Here is a 19,587-nt window from a genome sequence, read left to right on the forward strand (position 1 = left end):
GGAGCACTGGGACAGAGCAGAGAGAGCAAAATGGACACACAGTAGAACAAGAAAGCCACATGTGGAAACCGAAGAAGCAAATGCAAAAACAGATTTGAGGAAGGGGAATACAGGGAAGAAGAAAATACCTACATTTCAAGGAATGCATATGCCAAGTAAATGGTAAATGCAAGAAACAATTCTCTATTCCAGATTGTTTTAGGAGTAGAGGTGAGGGGTGATGGTTTTGCTGAGGGTGAGGAAGAGGAAAGTCATGCATGCCTTGTGCTAACTGCCCAACACAGCCCTGGACCAAGGAAGCTGTGGCTGTCTAGGCCAACCTGACAGACTAGAATCAACATGGCGGCATGGCTGCATGTGAGGCATCTGATTTCCATGTCCACGGAGTATATGGGTGGTGGTATAACCTTGCAGGAGAAAAGAAAATTCCCAGTGGTCAGAACAAATGAAGATCTTTCCACCGAGTAAACTGGAAACTTGAAGGGACTCCATGCTCAAGTTTGCAACCCAGACCAAATGAAGGCCTTTTGGGCTGGTGTGAAGACCAAGATCCTGAGGGTGAGAAAATTAGACCATATGCTTGGATTCTCTGCAGAGCTGAAGTCCCCAGGAGAGGTAATTTTGTCAATATGCCTAGCATATACTGTATGATCAATAAAGGGTAGCTAGAGTTCTTCCAGAATATTCTGTTTTCTGTACTGGCTCCTGCTTGGGTTTCTCATCACCTCCTCCATCATTGTGTGCTTCCCAATGTTCTCAGGCTTCTCTCAAACAACAAGGGTTCCTTCTGACCTTACCAAAGGCCTTACCAGGTGTCCATCCATTCATTCATCCTTCATTCATCTTGCTTTCATGCATTAACAGCTTCTCATCAGGGGATCCCTGGGTGGCGCAGCGGTTTAGCGCCTGTCTTTGGCCCAGGGCGTGATCCTGGAGACCCGGGATCGAATCCCACGTCAGGCTCCCGGTGCATGGAGCCTGCTTCTCCCTCTGCCTGTGTCTCTGCCTCTCTCTCTCTCTCTCACTGTGTGCCTATCATAAATAAAAAATAAAAAAAATTAAAAAAAAAAAAACAGCTTCTCATCATAACACCTCTTGAAAGACCTACCACTTGTGATTTCTTTCTTCTCTCTATATGTATAGTAACTCTTATACTCAAAACCTCACTAAATAAATAATGAAAAAGAAGTACTATTTCTTCATCAGGGTTTCAAACAAAGACCGCTCACTGGTTGCCTGTGTGACACAATAGTTTATTGTAGGGAATATTACTTGGAACAAATTTAAATTGTAAGCCATGTTTGTATGAACCCAAAATATTTTGCTGTGTGGACATATGCCCCAGGAGAGAACTGAGGAATGACAGCATCTATGACTCCATGACCTGCCATGTGCCCGCACTATTTCCATATATTTCCAAGCACGTGCATGTTTAACTTTTATTTTACCCTAGAAATATTTTTCCAGGCTATAATTTTATTTTTAACCCAGTGTGAATGCAGAAGTCACCCAAAGATTAAAAAGAAAAAAAAAAAAAAAAAGAAGTACAATAAAGTTTTAATACATTACCTTTTCTGTAGAAGCTGTATTGATTGAACTTTCAAATTGTGCTTATTCTTTTTTTTTTTAATTAAGTAATCTCTACAACCAATGTGGAGCTCAAACTCAAGATCAAGAGTCACATGCTCTGCCAACTGAGCCAGCCAAGTGCCCCAAGTTGTGCTTATTCCTTAAACTTAATTTGGTGCCATTGTTCAACGGATATATTGTCCTACCTGTGAAAATTGTTTGGTATCTTGCAATGGGATACAACACTATTTTTCCCACTAAAATAAATAGAGGTTTGTTCGGGTTTTCCCCCACATAACAGCTTTTCACTTAGTAGCAGAATTTTTAGTCTATTTTAAAGTCACTTAGTGGGAGATGAGTGTACTATGTTCAGGACACCCTCGGAGGCACTGAAAGGCCAAAGATGGATTGAACCCAAATCCTGCTTCCAGCTCATGGTCTAATAAGAAACCCTGATGGGTAAATGGGCAACATAGCAGTAGGATGGGTGTTCTCCTGAAGGCGCAGGGAGCTGAGTGCAAGCAGGAGTGGGGGATCTCTCCACGGCTGCCTGATTTCAAGGGGGAAGACCGACCATTCAGGGCTTTTGTTTCATCCTCCCTCCTTGAGCAAAGCAAAGGTACTTGTGTCTTCTCCCCTTAGTAATTGGCATGTTTGGTGGTTTATCTGTAATGAAGTGCTTCAAAGTGAGGGGTTCTCCACCTGACTTCCGGGCAGCTCCATGGACACCTCAAACTCAACTCACCCAAAGGCCAATTCCTTGTCCTCGCCAACAAGTATGTGTTCCACAGTTGTGTGACCCAGAAACCCCTAAAACCCAAGACATGCTTGGCATCACCGCACCCCCCCTCGCCCCCGCCTTCCTCCACCTGATCTGATTCCCAAACGCTGTCAATGTTTCATCCTAAAGTGTTCAGAATTTGCCTACTTCTCTCCATCCCTTAACCCCCGTCATATTCCAAGCCACTTCCTTTCTTCCCCAGGCTCTTATCTCCCTTCCTCTAAACTTGGCCCCCTTCTATTCACTCTTCAGAATGTAGACAGACTGCTGTTCTTAAAGTACAAGTTATGCCTCTTTCCAGGCTAAAGACCTGAAGGGCTTGCCATTGGCCTGAGGATCAAGGCCCTATGGATATTCAAAGCCCTTGAAGGTGTGACTTGCACCTACTTTCCTGGCCTCAGCTCCCCTCCCTGGGGCCTCCCCACGCTGCACTCCTTTCAGTTTCTTTCTTCTTTCTTTCTCTTTAAGATTTTATTTATTTATTTATTTATTCCGGAGAGACACAGACAGAGAGTCAGAGACATAGGCAGAGGGAGAAGCAGGCTCCCTGCGGAGAGCCCCATATGGCACTCGATCCCAGAACACCCCCAAGATCACAACCTGAGCCAAAAGGCAGATGCTCAACTACTGAGCCACCCAGGTGCCCACACAGGGAGGATTTCTGATCAGACTCCCTGAGCTAGAAGAACAGAGAACCAATTTGTTGACTTCTCTGCTCTTGCGTGTGCTACTGCTAGAGACTGTTTAGGGGAACTCTTAAGAACTTCTCTATGAGCACCATAACTAATTTGTGGTTTCCCAGGCAACTCCCTACATTGGCAAGTAATTCAAACTGGCATAAACTTTGTAAAGAGCAATTTGGCAACGTAGCAGCCCTGGCACTTTCCTCTTTGCTCCCAGCTAGCTCCCTTCTTGTCCCTCCATGCCCTGCTCGGCAGGACCGACCACATAATTTGCAGGGCCAGCGCAAAATAAAAATGCAAGACCCCTTGCTCAGAAAGTATTAAGAATTTCAAGACCATGACAGCACGGGGCTTTTCTAAAGACAAGTCTCTGCAACTGTGCAGATCCAATGTCCACGATACTGACCCTGCTGCTCTCAGTTGGAGCTGGATCCTGCAAACAACTTTTCCAGTTACTAATCTAGGGGTTACCTCACATTCCCCCTTTTTTCTCCTTCAGCCTTTCCAACAATAATAATCATTCCCTAAGTTAGATCCCCTGATTCAAACAATTAGCATGGCTCTGTTTTTCCCAATGGGACACTGGTTGACAAAATATCTAAATTCTTGAAACTATGTCTACCCATTGACTTAGTTATTCATCGTCTAAGGGTTTATACTGAGGATATAATCAAGGAGTCAGAAAAGATCTAGCCAAACTACAATTCATTACAGTATTGTCTGTATTAGCAGAACACTGGAAGTAACCTAATTCCTAATATCCAACAATGCGCCCATTAACAATAATGAGATAAGAAAGGCAAATATTAATGGAACAGAATATAATATAAAATCTAGAAATGGACTCAAATATAAACATAAATTTAGTATATGGCTAAAGTGGTATCTCAAATCAATATATAGCAGGGACACTGCAGAAAGACAGTTACAGACCAATATCCCTCATGAACATAATATAAAATTCCTTAACCAAATATCAGCAAATAGAATCAAGCAATACATAAAAAGGACAATAAATCATGACCAAATGGGGTTTATTCAGGTTCAAAAATGATATAATTCACTACATTAACAGAATAAAGGCCGGCGGGGGGGTGGGAGGCATATGATCATCCCCATAGATAGAGAAAAAGCACTTGTCAGAATTTATGATAAAAACTCTTACCAAACTAGGAATAGAAGGGTACTTTCTAAATGTAATAAAGGGCATCTACAACCTACAGCTAACATCATACTTAATGGTTATGGTTTCCTAGGCAACCCCAAGCACTGCAGAGCAGTTCAAATTGGCATCAACTTTGTGGGGAATAATTTGGCAATGCATAGCCAGCCCATCATTTACCTATTTGCTCATGTGTAGGATCAAGAACAAGGCAAAGATGCCATTCCCTTACTTTAGCCAACATTTTGCTAGCGGTTTCAGTAAGTACAATGAGGTAAGAAAAAGAAAAGGCAGAAAGCTCAGGAAAGAAGAAGAAAAACTATATTTTGAGATGATAAGACTACACACATAAAAAAAAATCAACACGTGGGACTGGAACAACAGAATATCCCTTGGAAAATATTAAACAGGGCACACACTTCACACATTACACCAGAAAAAAATTTTTTACTAGATCAATAAGATCATAAAGGCACAAGAAGAAGCCATGAGACAATTGTTTCATAGTAAGAATATGGAAGGCCTTTCTAGTTATGAAATAACATCTAGAAGTATGGAAAACTGAAAAATACAATAATAATAACATAAAAACTCCTACATGGCACCAACACAGTAAGTAAAATTAAAAGCAAGTGACAGGTTGGGGAAAATAACTGTGATCCATTCTCACAGATAGGAGGCTAATGTCCTAATATAGAAAGACTCTGTAGGGAAAAAGCCTATGGTCTGGAAGAAAAGCGGTAATAGCTATGGACTAAAAAAGGAAAAATAAATGTCAAAAACTCTCAATCCTATGAAAAGATACTCAACCTCACCTATAATGAATGAGAGGTTGGAAAACAAATCACCCTGACATGTCATTTTTATCAATCACATTGGCAAAGATCAAACACATTTTCAACCATCTCATTGATGAGGATGTGGAGAAACAGGCACTTCTGTACACTCACTGGTAGGCATGCATAAACTGGTACAAAGTCTGGGGAAAGCAATTTGACATCTCTCAGAATTACAAACGCAGGTATCTTTTAATCCGGCATTTCATTTCGAGAATTTTATCCTACAGCTGCATTGCCCCAGGTATTTGTGGTAATAATTTTTGAAATTCCAAGAGACTCAAAGTAACCTAAATGTTGAGCAGCGGAGGACTTGTTAAAAAAAAAAAAAAAAAAAAAAAAAAAACCTAAAGTACATTTATATCAGAATTCTATGGCAGTCCTTAAACATGAGGAAACCATGTATATTGATCTGAAGTGATCCTCAAGATATACCATTATGTTAATAAAGTAAGGTATAGGGGTGCCTGGGTGGGGCAGTTGGTTGAGCATCAGACACTTGGTTTCTGCTCAGGTCATGATCTCGGAGTCGTGAGATCGAGCCCCACCCTGGGCTCCGCACTCAGCGCAGGGTCTGCTTTGAGATTCTCTTTCTCTCTCTTTCCTTCTGTCCCTTCTGTTCGTGCTCTTTCTCTCTCTCTAAAATAAGTAGATAAATCTTAAAAAAAAAATAAAGTAAGCTACAGAGCACTGTGATGATATTAACCATTTGTGTACAATGTCAGCAAGATACATGTATTTGCTTAGATATACATAAAATATCTCAGGAAGGATTTACCCTAAAAAAATGGTAGAGGGAAGAGTAATATTTATTTGTTTCTGAAAAGGATAACAAGAAAAGGGAAGGGTTGGGAAAGAGATTTTTCATTATACAGCTTTTTATACTTTTTTAACTGAAGCATGTGAATGTTTACTTATTCAAAAAATAAATCATCTCTTTAAATAATAAGGTGGAAGAATGTAACGGAATACATCCACAGAAAATTGTTAGCTGAAGATGATATTTTATTTTATTTTACTTTTTAAAAGACTTTATTCATTTATTCATGAGAGACACAGAGAGAGAGGCAGAGACATAGGCAGAGGGAGAAGCAGGCTCTCTGTGGGGAGCTCGATGCAGAACTCAATCCCAGGACCCCGGGATCACAACCTGAGCCATTCAGGTGCCCCTATTTTAACCATTTTAAATGGTATGAATTAGGACCTACCCTCAAGTCAAAAGCCATCTTCATGTCTTTCCCATCTTCCATAAGCCAACTCTTTTCCACTACCTGCCTGCTTTTGTTCACTCTCCAGAGACCTCAGGTCATCGATTTTTACATATCATCCAGAGTTTTATCACTGTCATCTGTAAGAGGATTAGTCCATCAAAAGCTTACTGAGTCATACTGGACATGGACCTAAGAAATATTTCTAGCTCTTGGCCTTCTGGGCACCTGGAAAGATCATGGTTCCTGTTCTCTTTATGGCTATGATGGTGACAAACAAAATGTAAGGAGGAATAATGACTCCGATGTTCCAAATGGAACATCAACCTGAGTCTTAAATTAATAGAGACCCCAGCCAATCCTTGTTTAAAATGTATAGTGAGCAAGAAACAAATCTATTGCCCTGTGCTGTCTCTTTAATACAAATATGCCCAACATCTTTCAAAGTGGCCAAAATACTCTAGGGTAAGCAAAACAGATGGCCATGTCCTTGCCTATCACCTTGACCCTTCCTTCAGCACTAGACTAGGAGTACGGGAAGGAACCAGGGGATCCATCTTGCTTCTGCACACATCCTCAGGTGACGTGCAGAGATGTCACAAGCCAATGCACTTCTCTGCAGCCACAACAAAAAGAACTTACTCTTGGCCTTACAGCTTCCTTATTTGCAGGGGCACAAAAATGGAGAGTTTAGGAACATGAGTCCTGAGCTCAAATCCTAGCTTTGCTACCGTGGGAGCTTGGCTTTGTCATTTGCCCTCCCTGAACCTTAATTTCTTTATCTGTCATCCACAAGTGCCAAGACCATACAGTGCATTTTGGAGTGCCTGGCACATTGCCAGGATTCTAAAAACAAACAAACAAACAAACAAAAAAATTATAACTGTTGTGTACTCAACACTCAGCACATTTTACTGAAAGCTTATTATCTGCCAGGCACTGTTCTAGGCACCAAGAATACACTGGCCGAAAAATTAGTAAGAAGACGAAGAAGACGAAGACGAAGGAGGAGGAGGAGGAGGAGGAGGAGGAGGAGGAGGAGGAGAAAGGGAAGAAAGTAAAATAGATTGCAGGAACAGACAATAAACGACAAAAGTAATAAATAAGCAAACTGTGGAGCATGTCAGAATATGCTAAGTGCCACAGGAAAAAAGAGAATATAGCAGTAAATGTAGAAAGAAATTTATAGAAACTCCTGCAATGGCAGGAGCTCTATAAATAGAACTGCCAGGGCAGACCACTTTTAGAAGGGGACAGGGGAGCAAAGACTTGAAAAAAGTAAGGGAGTGAGCCAAGCAGATCCCTCTTTCTTTCTTTCTTTCTTTCTTTTTTTTTTTTTTAAGATTTTATTTATTCACTAGAGAGAAAGAGAATGAGCAGGCGGTGAGGGCACAGGGAGAAGGAGAAGCAGGCTCCCCTCTGAACAGGGAGTCCAATGTGGGGATCGATTCCAGGACCCCAGGATCATGACCTGAGCAGAAGGCAGATGCTTAACCACCTGAGCCACCCATAGGTGCTCTATGCAGAACCCTCTCAGAGAAGAGGTTCCAGGTAGAAGAAAGAGCTATTGCAAATAAAGTGGTAAGTTCCCAAGTGAGCGAGGTGCCAGTGTGGCTGCAGCAGAGTGAGGGTGGGTGCAAGCAGGAGAGGAGGTTAGAAAGTCACATTTTGGGCAGATGGAGGAATGGGCCTCATCTCCGTCCCCATTGTAAGGACCTGGGGACAGTAACTCCAAGTGAGATGGGGATCACTGCAGAGTTTTGAGCAGAGGAATGACGTCTCTGGCAACTGTGTTGAGACAAGAAGCCAGGGCAAGGTGGGAGCACAGAGAGCATCCAGAAGGCAACTGCAGTTCTGAGATTGAGGGCGGGGGGGGGGGGGGGGGGGGGGCTTTGTATGGAGCCATTGTGGGGAGAGAAAATCCATGGTTCCGTTTGAGTATGTTGAGTTTGAGATGCCGGTTAGATATTCAAAATGGAAATGATGAACAGTTGGATAATCAAGTGTGAAATTCACGAGTGAGGTCTAGACCAAAGAGTAAAATTTGAGAGTCATTAGCAGATAGAAGGTAAGGATTACATCTCCAAGAGGCTGAGCATAGAAAGAGGCCAAAGGACAGAGCCCTCCAATGTTTATAGAGCCAGGAGAATCGAACTCAGCAAAAGAGATGAAAAATTCAATTCTTTGGGGCACTTGGGTGGCTCAGTGGTTGAGCATCTGCCTTTGGCTCAGGTCGTGATCCCGGGGTCCTGGGATGGAGTCCTGCGTGGAGCCCCTTCAGGAAACCTGCCTCTCCCTCTGCCTATGTCTCTGTGTCTCTCATAAAGAAATAAACAAAAAGCTTAAAAAAAAAAAAAAAGAATTCAACTCTTTGCCCTGAAACAATTTCTTCCCTTTGCTTCTGAGATGGCCTATTTTTCTGTTTTTCTCTTACTTCACTGCCCACTCCTTGGTTTTCTTTGCTTCCAGTTACATGAAGTGAAATACCTGGCTAACAGATTCCATAGGATGGAGCTCATTTGTGACGCTGACAAGAGCAGTTTTGGTGGCACAAGGACAGTGAAAGTCAGATTGGCACAAGACCAAGAGAGAATAGGAGGTGTAGACCCACAGGCAACTTTGAGATGTTTGCAGCCAAGAAAAAGTGGCAAAAGGAGTAATAACGGAGAGGAATTTAGAGCTAACGCGATAGATAGATGATAGATAGATAGATAGATAGATAGATAGATAGATAGATAGATAGATGAAGGGGGGTTGTGGGTGGCTCAGTCGCCTAAGTGTTGGACTCTTGATTCCAGCTAGGACATGATCTCCGGGTCCTAAGATTAAGATCCTCATTGGGCTCTGTGCTGAGCATGGAGTTTGCTTAAGATTCTCTCCCTCTCCCTCTGCCCCACCCCTGTTGCTCACACATGCATGTGTGCTCTTTCTCTCTCTCTCTCTTTAAAAAAAAATGGAGTACACCATGTTTTTCTGTCAACATGAATTATTTTTTTTTAATTTTTATTTATTATTTATGATAGTCACACACAGATAGAGAGAGAGAGGCAGAGACACAGGCAGAGGGAGAAGCAGGCTCCATGCACCGGGAGCCCGACGTGGATTCGATCCCGGGTCTCCAGGATCGCGCCCTGGGCCAAAGGCAGGCGCCAAACCGCTGCGCCACCCAGGGATCCCCAACATGAATTATTTAGAAGAGGGGGACAACTAGGGTGCCTGGATGGCTCAGTTGGTTAAACATCTGTCTTCAGCTCAGGTCATGATCTCAGGATCCTGGGATCAAGCCCCATGTCAGACTTCCTGCTCAGCAGGGAGTCTGCTTCTCCTTTTCCCTCTGCCCCCCAGCTCATGGTCTCTCTCTCTCACTCTCTCTCAAATAAATAAAAATCAAAGAAGAAGAAGAAGAAGAAGAAGAAGAAGAAGAAGAAGAAGAAGAAGAAGAAGGAGAAGGAGGGGGAGGGGGAGGGGGAGGGGGAGGGGGAGGGGGAGGGGGAGGAGGAGGAGGAGGAGGAGGAGGAGGAGGAGACAACAACTGATGAGCAGGAGAGAGAACTCCAGGAGCAGCCACTAAATGGTCAAGAGAGGGAGGGACCTTGGTGCCAAGTGGGGGGTCTGCTGTAGATAGGGTCAGGGATCCCACCTCCGTGTGGCAGGAGGGGAGGCAGAGGCAGGCAGAGAGGCAGGCCGGGTGGAAGCGGTGGTGCTGGGGAAGAGGAGGCAGTGCTTGTGAAATTGCTTTTATTCGGTCGGTGATTAAGAAGCAGGGTTTTCAGCTCGGAGTGAGGAAGGGGAGAGCTACGCGGTATCTGAGGCTACGAAGTACAGTGTGTTTCGGAGTGTGAGAGAGCTAACCGACTAGGGAAATGCAGAAGGGCAGCACTGAGAGCCCACTTGAGGTTTATGATCGTAAAGTTAGTGACGACAGCACTGTTGTTTGTGCCCAGTGTGTTAGTTAGTTACGTTGGACAGAATCAGGGTTTTGCCGGGGGTGGGGGAGCAGGGCGGTGGTCCCAGGAAGAAGAAAGTGAGGTGTGTATGGATGCCATAGGGACAGATAGAGAGCATGAAATCTAAGCTGGACAGGAGGGTAGTGAGGCTATAAGGGCGACAGGAACAATGAAAAAGTAGGTTGGAGGTCATAATAAGGTCAAAGAATGGCTCAAATGGGGTAATTAGGAAAGGGAAAGATGAGTTGGGCAAGGAACAGAACGCTTGAGATATAAAGAGCAGAGGTGGTGCTGTTTAGAGGTAAAAAAAAGGGGGGGTACCCACATGACAAAACTCCAAGGCAAGGTGGAGGGAGAAATGGTTGCAGTGTAAGGTCTGGGGTTCCAGATAGGTCCTTATTCCGCAAGGCTGCTAAATTCCCCAGAAAACGTCAACAAGGATGGGGTGGGGTGGGGTGGAGGTGGAGGACCGTGATTCCCACGCCAGAATCTCTGGGAATGAGAGGGAATACGCAAGACATGCTGCAAAAGACAGCGGCAAGCAGGGGTGGCTGGGCTGATGGTGGTATAGCCCCAGCAGCTGGGTTGCGGGGGGCGGGGTGGGTGTGGATAAGTCTGCGGGGGAGGGGAGAACTAGTAAGATTCACCAGCGTGGGTGGACCTGTTCTGTTCTCAATTCCAGGCTCTAGTATCTCAATAAGCTTCTTTCCCTCCCTTTGGCAGCTGAGAGGCCAATTAGGGTGAGGGATTGATTCAGGGTCACAGGGTCAGAAGGAAACCAAGGAACTGTCAGGACTTCTATTCCCTCTTCTCCACTACCCAAATACCAAGGCTGTTGTTTGGGAATATTTAAAAGAACATTTAAAATGCCCTTGTTTGTTTCTGCCTCTGCTCAACGCTTGTGCTGCCGAAGGACAGGGAGCTGGTAACCATGGCAGTGGAGCAGAGAGCGATGGTGAAGGGGTGGTTTTGAAATAGGGGTGAACTCCAGGCAGTGGGCACCCAGAGCTCACCCTCAAGGCCTCCCCAGAGCTCTTTGTTCATTCAACTTACTTAGGAAGAGAGGCTGAATTCTTCCCAGCTGGGAAGCAAGCTTAGAAAGGGAAGGTTTTGCCAGACTCCCTAAGGAGATGGTGGGTCCCCCGGAGCAGGTTTTGGGGGCTCTGCCTGAAAGCCTGGGTCAGCAGGGGACTCTGGGCACCCCAGCAGGCACAGGACAGCCTGTGATGGCAAATCAGGCAGCCCTGCAGCATCCTGGATACGGAGTTCTCACACCCCGGCAGTTCTCTCACTGCCCCTCCCTGGACAGGTGGCCACTCACGGGGGTGGCCCAGAGCCCTGGCCAAAAAAGGCAGCCAGGCGGAGCCCCCACAGGATGGTATCTGGTGCCAAGGGGGGAGAGGAAGAGGGAGGGAGGTGGGGGGAGGCTGTCACCTCTTCCACATTCCTGGATGGGGAGCCCCAAGAGCCTTTCTTTCCAGGACCAAGTGCCCCAAGTGGACGCAGGGCAAGGCAGGGCAGGGCAGGGCAGGGCAGGGCAAACCCAGGCCACAGCTCGGGTCCAGGGAAATCTCATGACTGCAGTGTTTTGCTGCAGCTTTCCCAGCTGCTTGGGGGCGGGAGGCGGCGTGGGGCGGTGGGGGCGAGGAGGAGGGAGGGGGAAGAGGAGGAGGGAAGTAAACAGGAGACCACAGAGAGAGCCAGTTCCCTGCGTTCAGAGAACACCAGCCGCCTCCGGTCCCCGGTGGGTGGCTGTATGTGTGGAAATGAAACCGGGAGGGGAAGAGGGAGAAGGGAAGGGTAGGCACGCGCTTCTCGGCTGCTAGCCACCCACCTAGCTCTTCCCGCCCCTGCAGCCCACTCCCCTCCGGGGTGAGCGGGCGCGAAGGAGACGTTCCCTAAGCGCCCCCCACCCCCACCCCTACAAGTACGCGTCGCAGCTTTAGCTGTGAATCAGTCCCAGCAGCTCACACTGTCACCTGCGCTCGGGAGGGGGACCGGGGGGTGGAGGGGGGGTGGGTAAGCGGAAGGCCCAGTGCCGGCCCGAGGGCGGGGTGACGCCCGGGGCCGCGAAGAAGGGGTGTCCACGCCCAGCACCTACACAGATCCAGACTGGGTCCCCGGGACACCGGGCCGGAGGGGCGGGGCGGTGGCTTGGGGGCACAACTTGAGCGGGACTTGGCAGCAGGGGAGGGGACGGGAGGGGGGGTGGGGGCGCGCCGCTCCGGGAGGCGCTGGGGCGCAGGGCTGGCGGGGCCCGCGGGGCAGGCTGCTGCCCGCCGCCTGCCCGCGCGGGGTTATGCGAGGTAACCGCGACCGGGGAGGAGGGGGAGGCGGCGGGGGCCGCGGGCCGGGGTGTCTGGCGCTCGTTGGACAAAGAGATGATGAAACGTGAGCGCTATATTTACCAAGGGGGTGGAGACCGGGCGGGGGGGGGGGAGGTGGTAAAAAGGACAAACTGTTCCACAACAACCACAGGAAACACAGCCCTTCTGACTCACCGGGAGGGCCGCGCCGACCCCCTCGCGGGCTGAGCCCCGAGGCAGGCGCGAGGCTGGAGGGCGCGGGTGCCCCCGGGCGGCCCCCACCGGGGCGCTACGGCTCAGGGCGGGCTGATTTATATAAAGAAAGACACCTTAGCTCCCAGGGTTGCGTGCGTGCGCACGTGTGCATGTGGCTTTTTGTGGGGCAGCGGGGAGCGCGGAAAGGCAGGAATGTTTCCTAAGCCCGCGGCCCCAGCAGCGCGGGAGAGGCTGCCGGCAAACTCTGCGAGCAGGATTCCTGCAAAGTCATCTCCTCCCGCACCGCCCGGCCGGCCCGCCCCGCCCCGCCCCGCCCGCGGACAGCAGCACCCGCCTCCCTGCGCTCCCCGCGCTCCCGCCCCAGCCCTGCGAGCGGCGCTCGGAGTTGGGGTGCGGTGCGGGCTATGTTTAGAAGCTGATGTCATCCCGACACCCTACTCCGCAGTGTTCCCAGGGGAGACCGCAGGGCAGGTTTTCCTCTTCCTCGCGGGCTGGGGGGATGGGGAAGGTGGCTCCACCCGCCCCGCAACCTCCGCCCACACACACACACACACACACACACACACACACACCTATCTTACCCCGAGGAGTTTAAAAAAGAAAAAAAAAAAATGCAACCCGATAGAGTTATGAAACAGGGTGGTGGGGGCGGTACGCGCCAGCGGAGGGCGCAAACCCAAGGGCTGAGGCCTCACGGGGCGCACAGCTGGCCCCCGCCCACTTTCACCCCCGCCGGCCTTCCCCACCTCCCGCCAGGGTGCGGGGGCTAATTTCAAGGTTAGCTCACGTGGGCGCGGGCGCCCGGAGCTCCTTGCACGAGTTTGGGGCGGGTTCCTCATCCCCCAATCTAGGGCAGTTTGTTCAACTGCAGTAAAGGGAGCTAGATGTTCCAGCAGGGAAGGGATTTCTGAGAACTGGGGCTGTCCTCAGATGAACCCGGCTCCTCCGGCTGCTGCTGCGGCGGCCGCCTGCGGAAGACTTTTTAAAAGGGCGATGCCAGGCCGAGCGCGCAGCCCGCAAGTGGCTGCGCCGCCCGCCTGTCTGCTGCCCTCGCCGAGCGCCCGCCCCCGAGCGCGGGTGAGGCACGGTGCGCCGCGCAGGGCCTCTCCGCGCGCCGGGGGCTGCTAGCTAAACTTATCCTCCTGCATATGCATGAACGTGTGGCCTTTCTGCTCGGCGAAGGAGAGGCCTGGAGTTTTGCGGAAGGCTGCTAAGTGGAGCGAGAGCAAAGTAGGGCGTTGTGCAAGTTTCCGCGCGGGCCGAGCCCCCCTCCCTCTCCAGCCGCTGCGCGTTCACTGACGTTATGGCCACGGGGGCTTCGGCAGATCGGGCTGTACCGGATTGTATTTCAAATCCAGAACACTGCCTTTGCTGGAAGCCCCGATCCCTTCAGCCCCGCCCCCCCTCCCCAAATTCACCATCTTCCCCTAACTCCCCAGCTTTCACTATAATGAACACTGCTTCGCCCCAGATACATGCTCTGTGCCTAGGTGGAGTCGCTGAAGCCAAAGGGCCTGGGTCCTGAAACAAGTCTGGATCCAGCCCCGAGTGAGGTCCGACACGTGATCCCCTCCCCCCAGCGGGCCATCTGTTCTCCTCCTTCCTTCCCGCCTGGAAGCTGGCAGCTCTGCCCAGCACCGTCCACGCCTCCCTGTAGGAAAGAGTGAGAAACGCCAGGGTTGGCGGAACCCACTACGTACGGAGTACTGTTCTAACCTAAACCTCCCTGGGCCTTGGGCAAAGATGACACTGGGCTATATGTATTTTAGATTAAGCCCCAGGTGATTAGCTCCACCCAGAGCGTGGAGGGGGGGGGGACTCTGCCCCCGGGCTCAGTTTGGATTAAAATCTCCAGGGAAGGGTACTGGGAATGGGTTGCAATCGCCTGGAATTTCCTCGGCTGGGGCTAGGGTGGAAAATTTGCACAAGCTAGCTTGAAGGGGGAAAAAAGTGAGACCATGAAATTAAGGGGAAAAAAGGATTTAAGGGATTCCGGGCAAGTTTATATTGTGCCTGCTGGCCCATTAAGTACTGATTTCGGATATTCTGACCTTCACTTGGGGGTGTGGAGGGAATGGGGTAACTGGTGATGGACCTTAAGAAGGGTACACGATGTAAAGAACACTGGGTATTATATAAGACCGATGAATCACTAAAGTCTACCTCTAAAACTAATAATACATTATATGTTAATTAATTGAATCTAAATTTTTAAAAAAGACCATAAAATAAAGACTTGTTTGTAGATGTACAGCAGATGAGATGGTGTTTAAAGAACCCAAGTCTTGTTCCGTTTTTTCCCCTATGATTTTTTGGGAGGGGGGTAGATGGCTAGAGTATTTGGAGTTTGTAAGGTACTATGGAGATATATTCATCTAATCCTGTTCATTCACAGATAAGGGAATCCCTCTAAGAGGTTGCCTAGGTCCTACTGCTCATCTCAGGCCCAGGAGGCCCCTTCTCTGCCCCAGGCTGGCCTAAACACTGCTCAAAAAAATCAGCTCACTGTAGGCATCACCTCTTCTGGAGGTGATAATGATAATAATTTTAGGATGCACAGAAAATAAGACTTCTAGCTACAAGCCCATAAATGATTGTTCTTGAGAACTTGAATAATAAAGCCAAGCCTCAGACAGAATGTAGAGAGGAAAACACATACTTATAAACTAGAAGCACAGTCATAGTCTTTGAATTCCTGTGCTCCTCCCAGTTGGTTTGTGTGGATTTGAAATGTGTATTTACAAAGACTAAATTGGGGAGAAACAGATCTCTCATATTTATGTGGCATAATATATACTTTACTGGTAAATTATTCATTGTAATTAGAAATGATTCATATTAATTTGGGATAATTTACTTTGCCAGAATTTAATTGGGACAACTACATGCTGGCAAAACAGTGTAAGCTGATTTTAATCATAAAACTATTATAACGCACATCCCAAGAGAGCTTGTTGTTAAATTACACACGGAAAAAATACTGATGTAGGAATTACTTGTGATTGATGCTATTTTGTGATATCATATAAATAATGTATGTATATATGCATACGTATGTATTATATATTATATGTTATATAGGAATTACTTGTAATATATATAAAATAATATATAATATATAATTTGTTTTTAACATATTAAGTGTCATTAAGGATAGACTGTCATTTCTGTACTCCCTCATGCCTAGCTCCCTGATTGAAACATAAGTATCTGAATAAGGAATGAGTGGAAAAAGAGATAAAGGGGAAAGCATTCTATAATTCTAGGATTTCTGGGTTCTAAAAAGCTATTCTAAATCAAGTCAAGCAGCAGATACATTTATAAATATGTGAGAGAAACTCATGTGCATGAAATCTAGGTTTTTCTTTTATTACTTTGTACCTGTGAAATGAATGAGTTGGAAAAATTCATGGTCTATGCCCAGTCCAAACCAAACTAAATTAAAGATAATTAATAAAAGAGAAGAGGGCAAGATGTAAGGGAGGCGAAAGTTTGTATTTTTAAAAAACTTATGATGATTGATTCATTCAAGTCCCTGGATTTCAATGTCCAAGGAAAGATCAGACTTTCGTTCTCTTCTAGAACAATCCCAATGTTAATTAACTCTAGGGCTGTCTGTAGGTACCCAGTGCAATGCCCATTTGCAATGCAAGTTCAAGAGACTATATAGGCGGTGATCTAGAGACCCTGGAGAGATACCATTGGTTTTGGAAGCAAGCAAAGGCAATTTCTAAATGATCATCTATCCTTGGGGACAGAGTTTGTCCCAGAAAAATTATGAAGTAGGCAAACTCCCCTGTGCTTCAGTGAATTCTTTTCTAAAATTAAGGGGATTAGAATGCAAGAATTCTAAGACGGCATCACTTTCACATGCCATGATGCACCTACTTTTCCATGCTGGTGATGGTGACAGTGATGGTGATGATAACATTCGTGGTTGACTGCCACCCCTTTTCCAAACTTCACTTTTCCATATACTCAACCTACTGCTGTATCTTCCTGTATCACTTCAAAAGCAAAGTCAAAATAAACTATACTGGCCTTCAAACTGGGAGTGTTAATTTGGACCTTTAGAGACCAGGAAACTGGTGTGAGTAATGTTCCCAACCCTTGACCAAGGCTAACAGCCAGTGAGGGCCATGGTTGGACCTCAGTGGATCTGTATCACTAAGAGGCAGGTACCTCTCATACCCAATTAGGAAAATCAATATATTTTTTTATTTTTATTTATTTATGATAGTCACACAGAGAGAGAGAGAGGCAGAGACATAGGCAGAGGGAGAAGCAGGCTCCATGCACCGAGAGCCCGACGTGGGATTCGATCCCAGGTCTCCAGGATCGCGCCCTGGGCCAAAGGCAGGCGCTAAACCGCTGCGCCACCCAGGGATCCCCAAATCAATGTATTTTTAACCAGTTGTGCTGATGGTTTGCCTCCTGCAAGAGGCATTAGCCCTAGATTCTTTTCTCAGCTCTCAAGATGGAAAACAACCCATCATTCATTCAGAGGGAGGGGCAAACTGAGTTAATCAGACTCCAAGACCCATGCTAATCATTGATCCCGTAATGCCACAATATTCAATACCTAAGGATCTCTGGCTCCTTCCAGTTCTTAAGAATCTGTCTAGCACAGTTAATATTTCACAAAATCGAAGAGCCCAGTTGTTTTAAAGCCCAAAGGGCTTGGCCATCATTAGATTTATGGTTTCAATTGAGCTCTGTCACTATCTACCCGATAAGATAGACAAGTCACTTCTATACATCTCAGTCTTGGCGTTGTAAAGTGAGGGAAGAGAAACAAACCCTGAAATCACATCTAAGGGTCTATGGAAAGAAAATGGTGTTTTTAAAAAGAGTCATACAAATTTTTGTCTGCATTTAATTGAAGATGGGTTACAGTAACTTCAAAACAAAACTAAAATAACTTACCTAGAATAAACTGCACTAAGGAAGGAGAGGAATGAAAAGGTATCCCAAAAGCAAAGATGGGGTATTTCCTGTAAGAATAGTGAGACAGTAAAAAAAAGGCTTTTTTTTTTTTTTTTTTAGATTTTATTTATTCATTTATGAGAGAGACAGAGAGGCAGAGACACAGGAAGAGGGAGAAACAGGCTCCATGCAGGGAGCCTGACCTGGGACTTGATCCCCGGTCTCCAGGATCACACCCCGAGCCAGAGGCAGAGACTCAACCACTGAGCCACCCAGGCATCCCAAGAATTCGGTTTAAACAGAACTTTTGTCAGCCCTACATTTTTCAGATGAATTGGTCATAGTCAATGCATTGGCTTGAAGGATCATTAATAGGAGTTTTTATGATTTTATTTATTTATTCATGAGAGACACACACACAGAGAGAGGCAGAGACACAGGCAGAGGGAGAAGCAGGCTCCCCACAGGGAGCCTGATGTGGGATTTGATCCCAGGATCCCTGGATCACACCGTGAGCTGAAGGAGGCGCTCAACTACTGAGCCACCCAGGGGTCCCTGGATTGAAGGAATTATTAAAAATCTGCCCAAAAGCATGCTGCAGCCTCAAACTGGAAGGGGGGGAAATGAAATGATGCTTTCTCATTTGTGTTTATTCTTGTGCAACTTCGCCTGACATATTTAGTTTCTTTTAAAGTATTGACTCACATTGCATGTATATTAAAAACCTACCCAAAAGTATGCTGCATCCCCAAACAGAAAGAAAGAAAGAAAGAAAGAAAGAAAGAAAGAAAGAAAGAAAGAAAGAAAAGAAAAGACACAAAGAAAGAAATGATGCCTTCTCATTTGTGCTTATTCTTGGACAACTTGGCCTGACATTTGGTTGTTGTTGTTGTTGTTAAGTATTGACTCACATCGCATTTACTCATCACCCCTGCCCTCCCATACACATCTCACTTTTACTACCAGCAACACGACACACAAGGCTGCGTCCAGTTTCACTACAGCTCCCGGGGTTTCCAGGCGCGGGGCGCTCGCTTTCGGAACGCCCCTTCTGATTGGCCGGGCCAATGTCAGTGACATCAACCAACTTACTTTCGATTGGAAGGCTGGTTGCTGGGACTCTAGCGTTTGCAGGAAGCCACTTAACCGTTTGCAAGCTGGGAAGCCGGGCGCCAAGTTTTCTGTTGTCACGGGAACGAGCGCCAGCGGTTCGGGGCGGCGGGGTGGGGCTGGGGGTGCGGGGGGCGCGTGCCCCGGCCCCGCCGCCCGGAGCGCGCGGGCCGGGGGGAGCCGCCCGGCGCTCCCGGGGAGGAGGCGGCGCGCCCCGCCGGCCTGCCCGGCTGTTACCCTTTTAAGTGCCCGCGTTCGAGGCTGTCGGGGTAGCACGAGGCGGCGGCTCGGAACGGCCGGATTGGCCGCGCGCCTCAGTCCTAGACGCACCTCTCCGCCGGGAGGCCGCGCTGACTGGCAGGGGGAGAAAGTAAACAGAGTTGAATCACCCTCCCCGCTGGCCAATTGGAGGGGGTTTGGGTTGTGACGTGATGGGATTCTGCGAAATTGTTACTGAGCGAGAGAATGCCGGAACGGTGCGGACCGGCCGGCGCAGGGGCTCGGAGGGCGCCCGCGGACCGGCCGAGAGGCGCGTCCTAGACCCGGCGCTCGCTGCGGCCCGAGCCCCCCGCGTGCGGGTGCTCGGGTGAACGGGACCCGGGGCTGCGGCTCGACGGAGAGAGGCCGGCGGCCGAGGGCGTGTACCTCCGTTGCAGTTTCCTCTCGCAGCGCCTCGGGGGCGTTTTCAAGCGAATAAACTTGCGGCCGCCACGTGTGGCATCTTTCCAAGGGAGCCGGCTCGGAGCGGCCGGCGCGCCCGTCGGGGGGACTCGCGCCGGGGCGCGGGGCGCGGGGAGCGGGGCGCGGGCGGCGGCGGCGGCGGCGGCGGCGGCGCGGCGGAGC

The 19,587-nt window shown here is 48.0% G+C and overlaps 1 long non-coding RNA gene across 1 annotated transcript in view; it reads right to left on the reverse strand.

Annotated features, from left to right (window-relative positions):
- Positions 1 to 19,510, reverse strand: part of LOC144319338 (uncharacterized) — a 35,500-nt gene extending 15,990 nt beyond the window's left edge. The window contains exon 1 of the long non-coding RNA XR_013385193.1: positions 18,727 to 19,510. This is a non-coding gene — a long non-coding RNA (uncharacterized LOC144319338). The remainder of the gene's footprint in view (positions 1 to 18,726) is intronic.
- Between the last annotated feature and the right edge of the window lie 77 nt (positions 19,511 to 19,587).

This window comes from Canis aureus, chromosome 1 (assembly GCF_053574225.1).
Source record: "Canis aureus isolate CA01 chromosome 1, VMU_Caureus_v.1.0, whole genome shotgun sequence".
In the NCBI taxonomy this organism is placed as follows: Eukaryota; Metazoa; Chordata; class Mammalia; order Carnivora; family Canidae; genus Canis; species Canis aureus.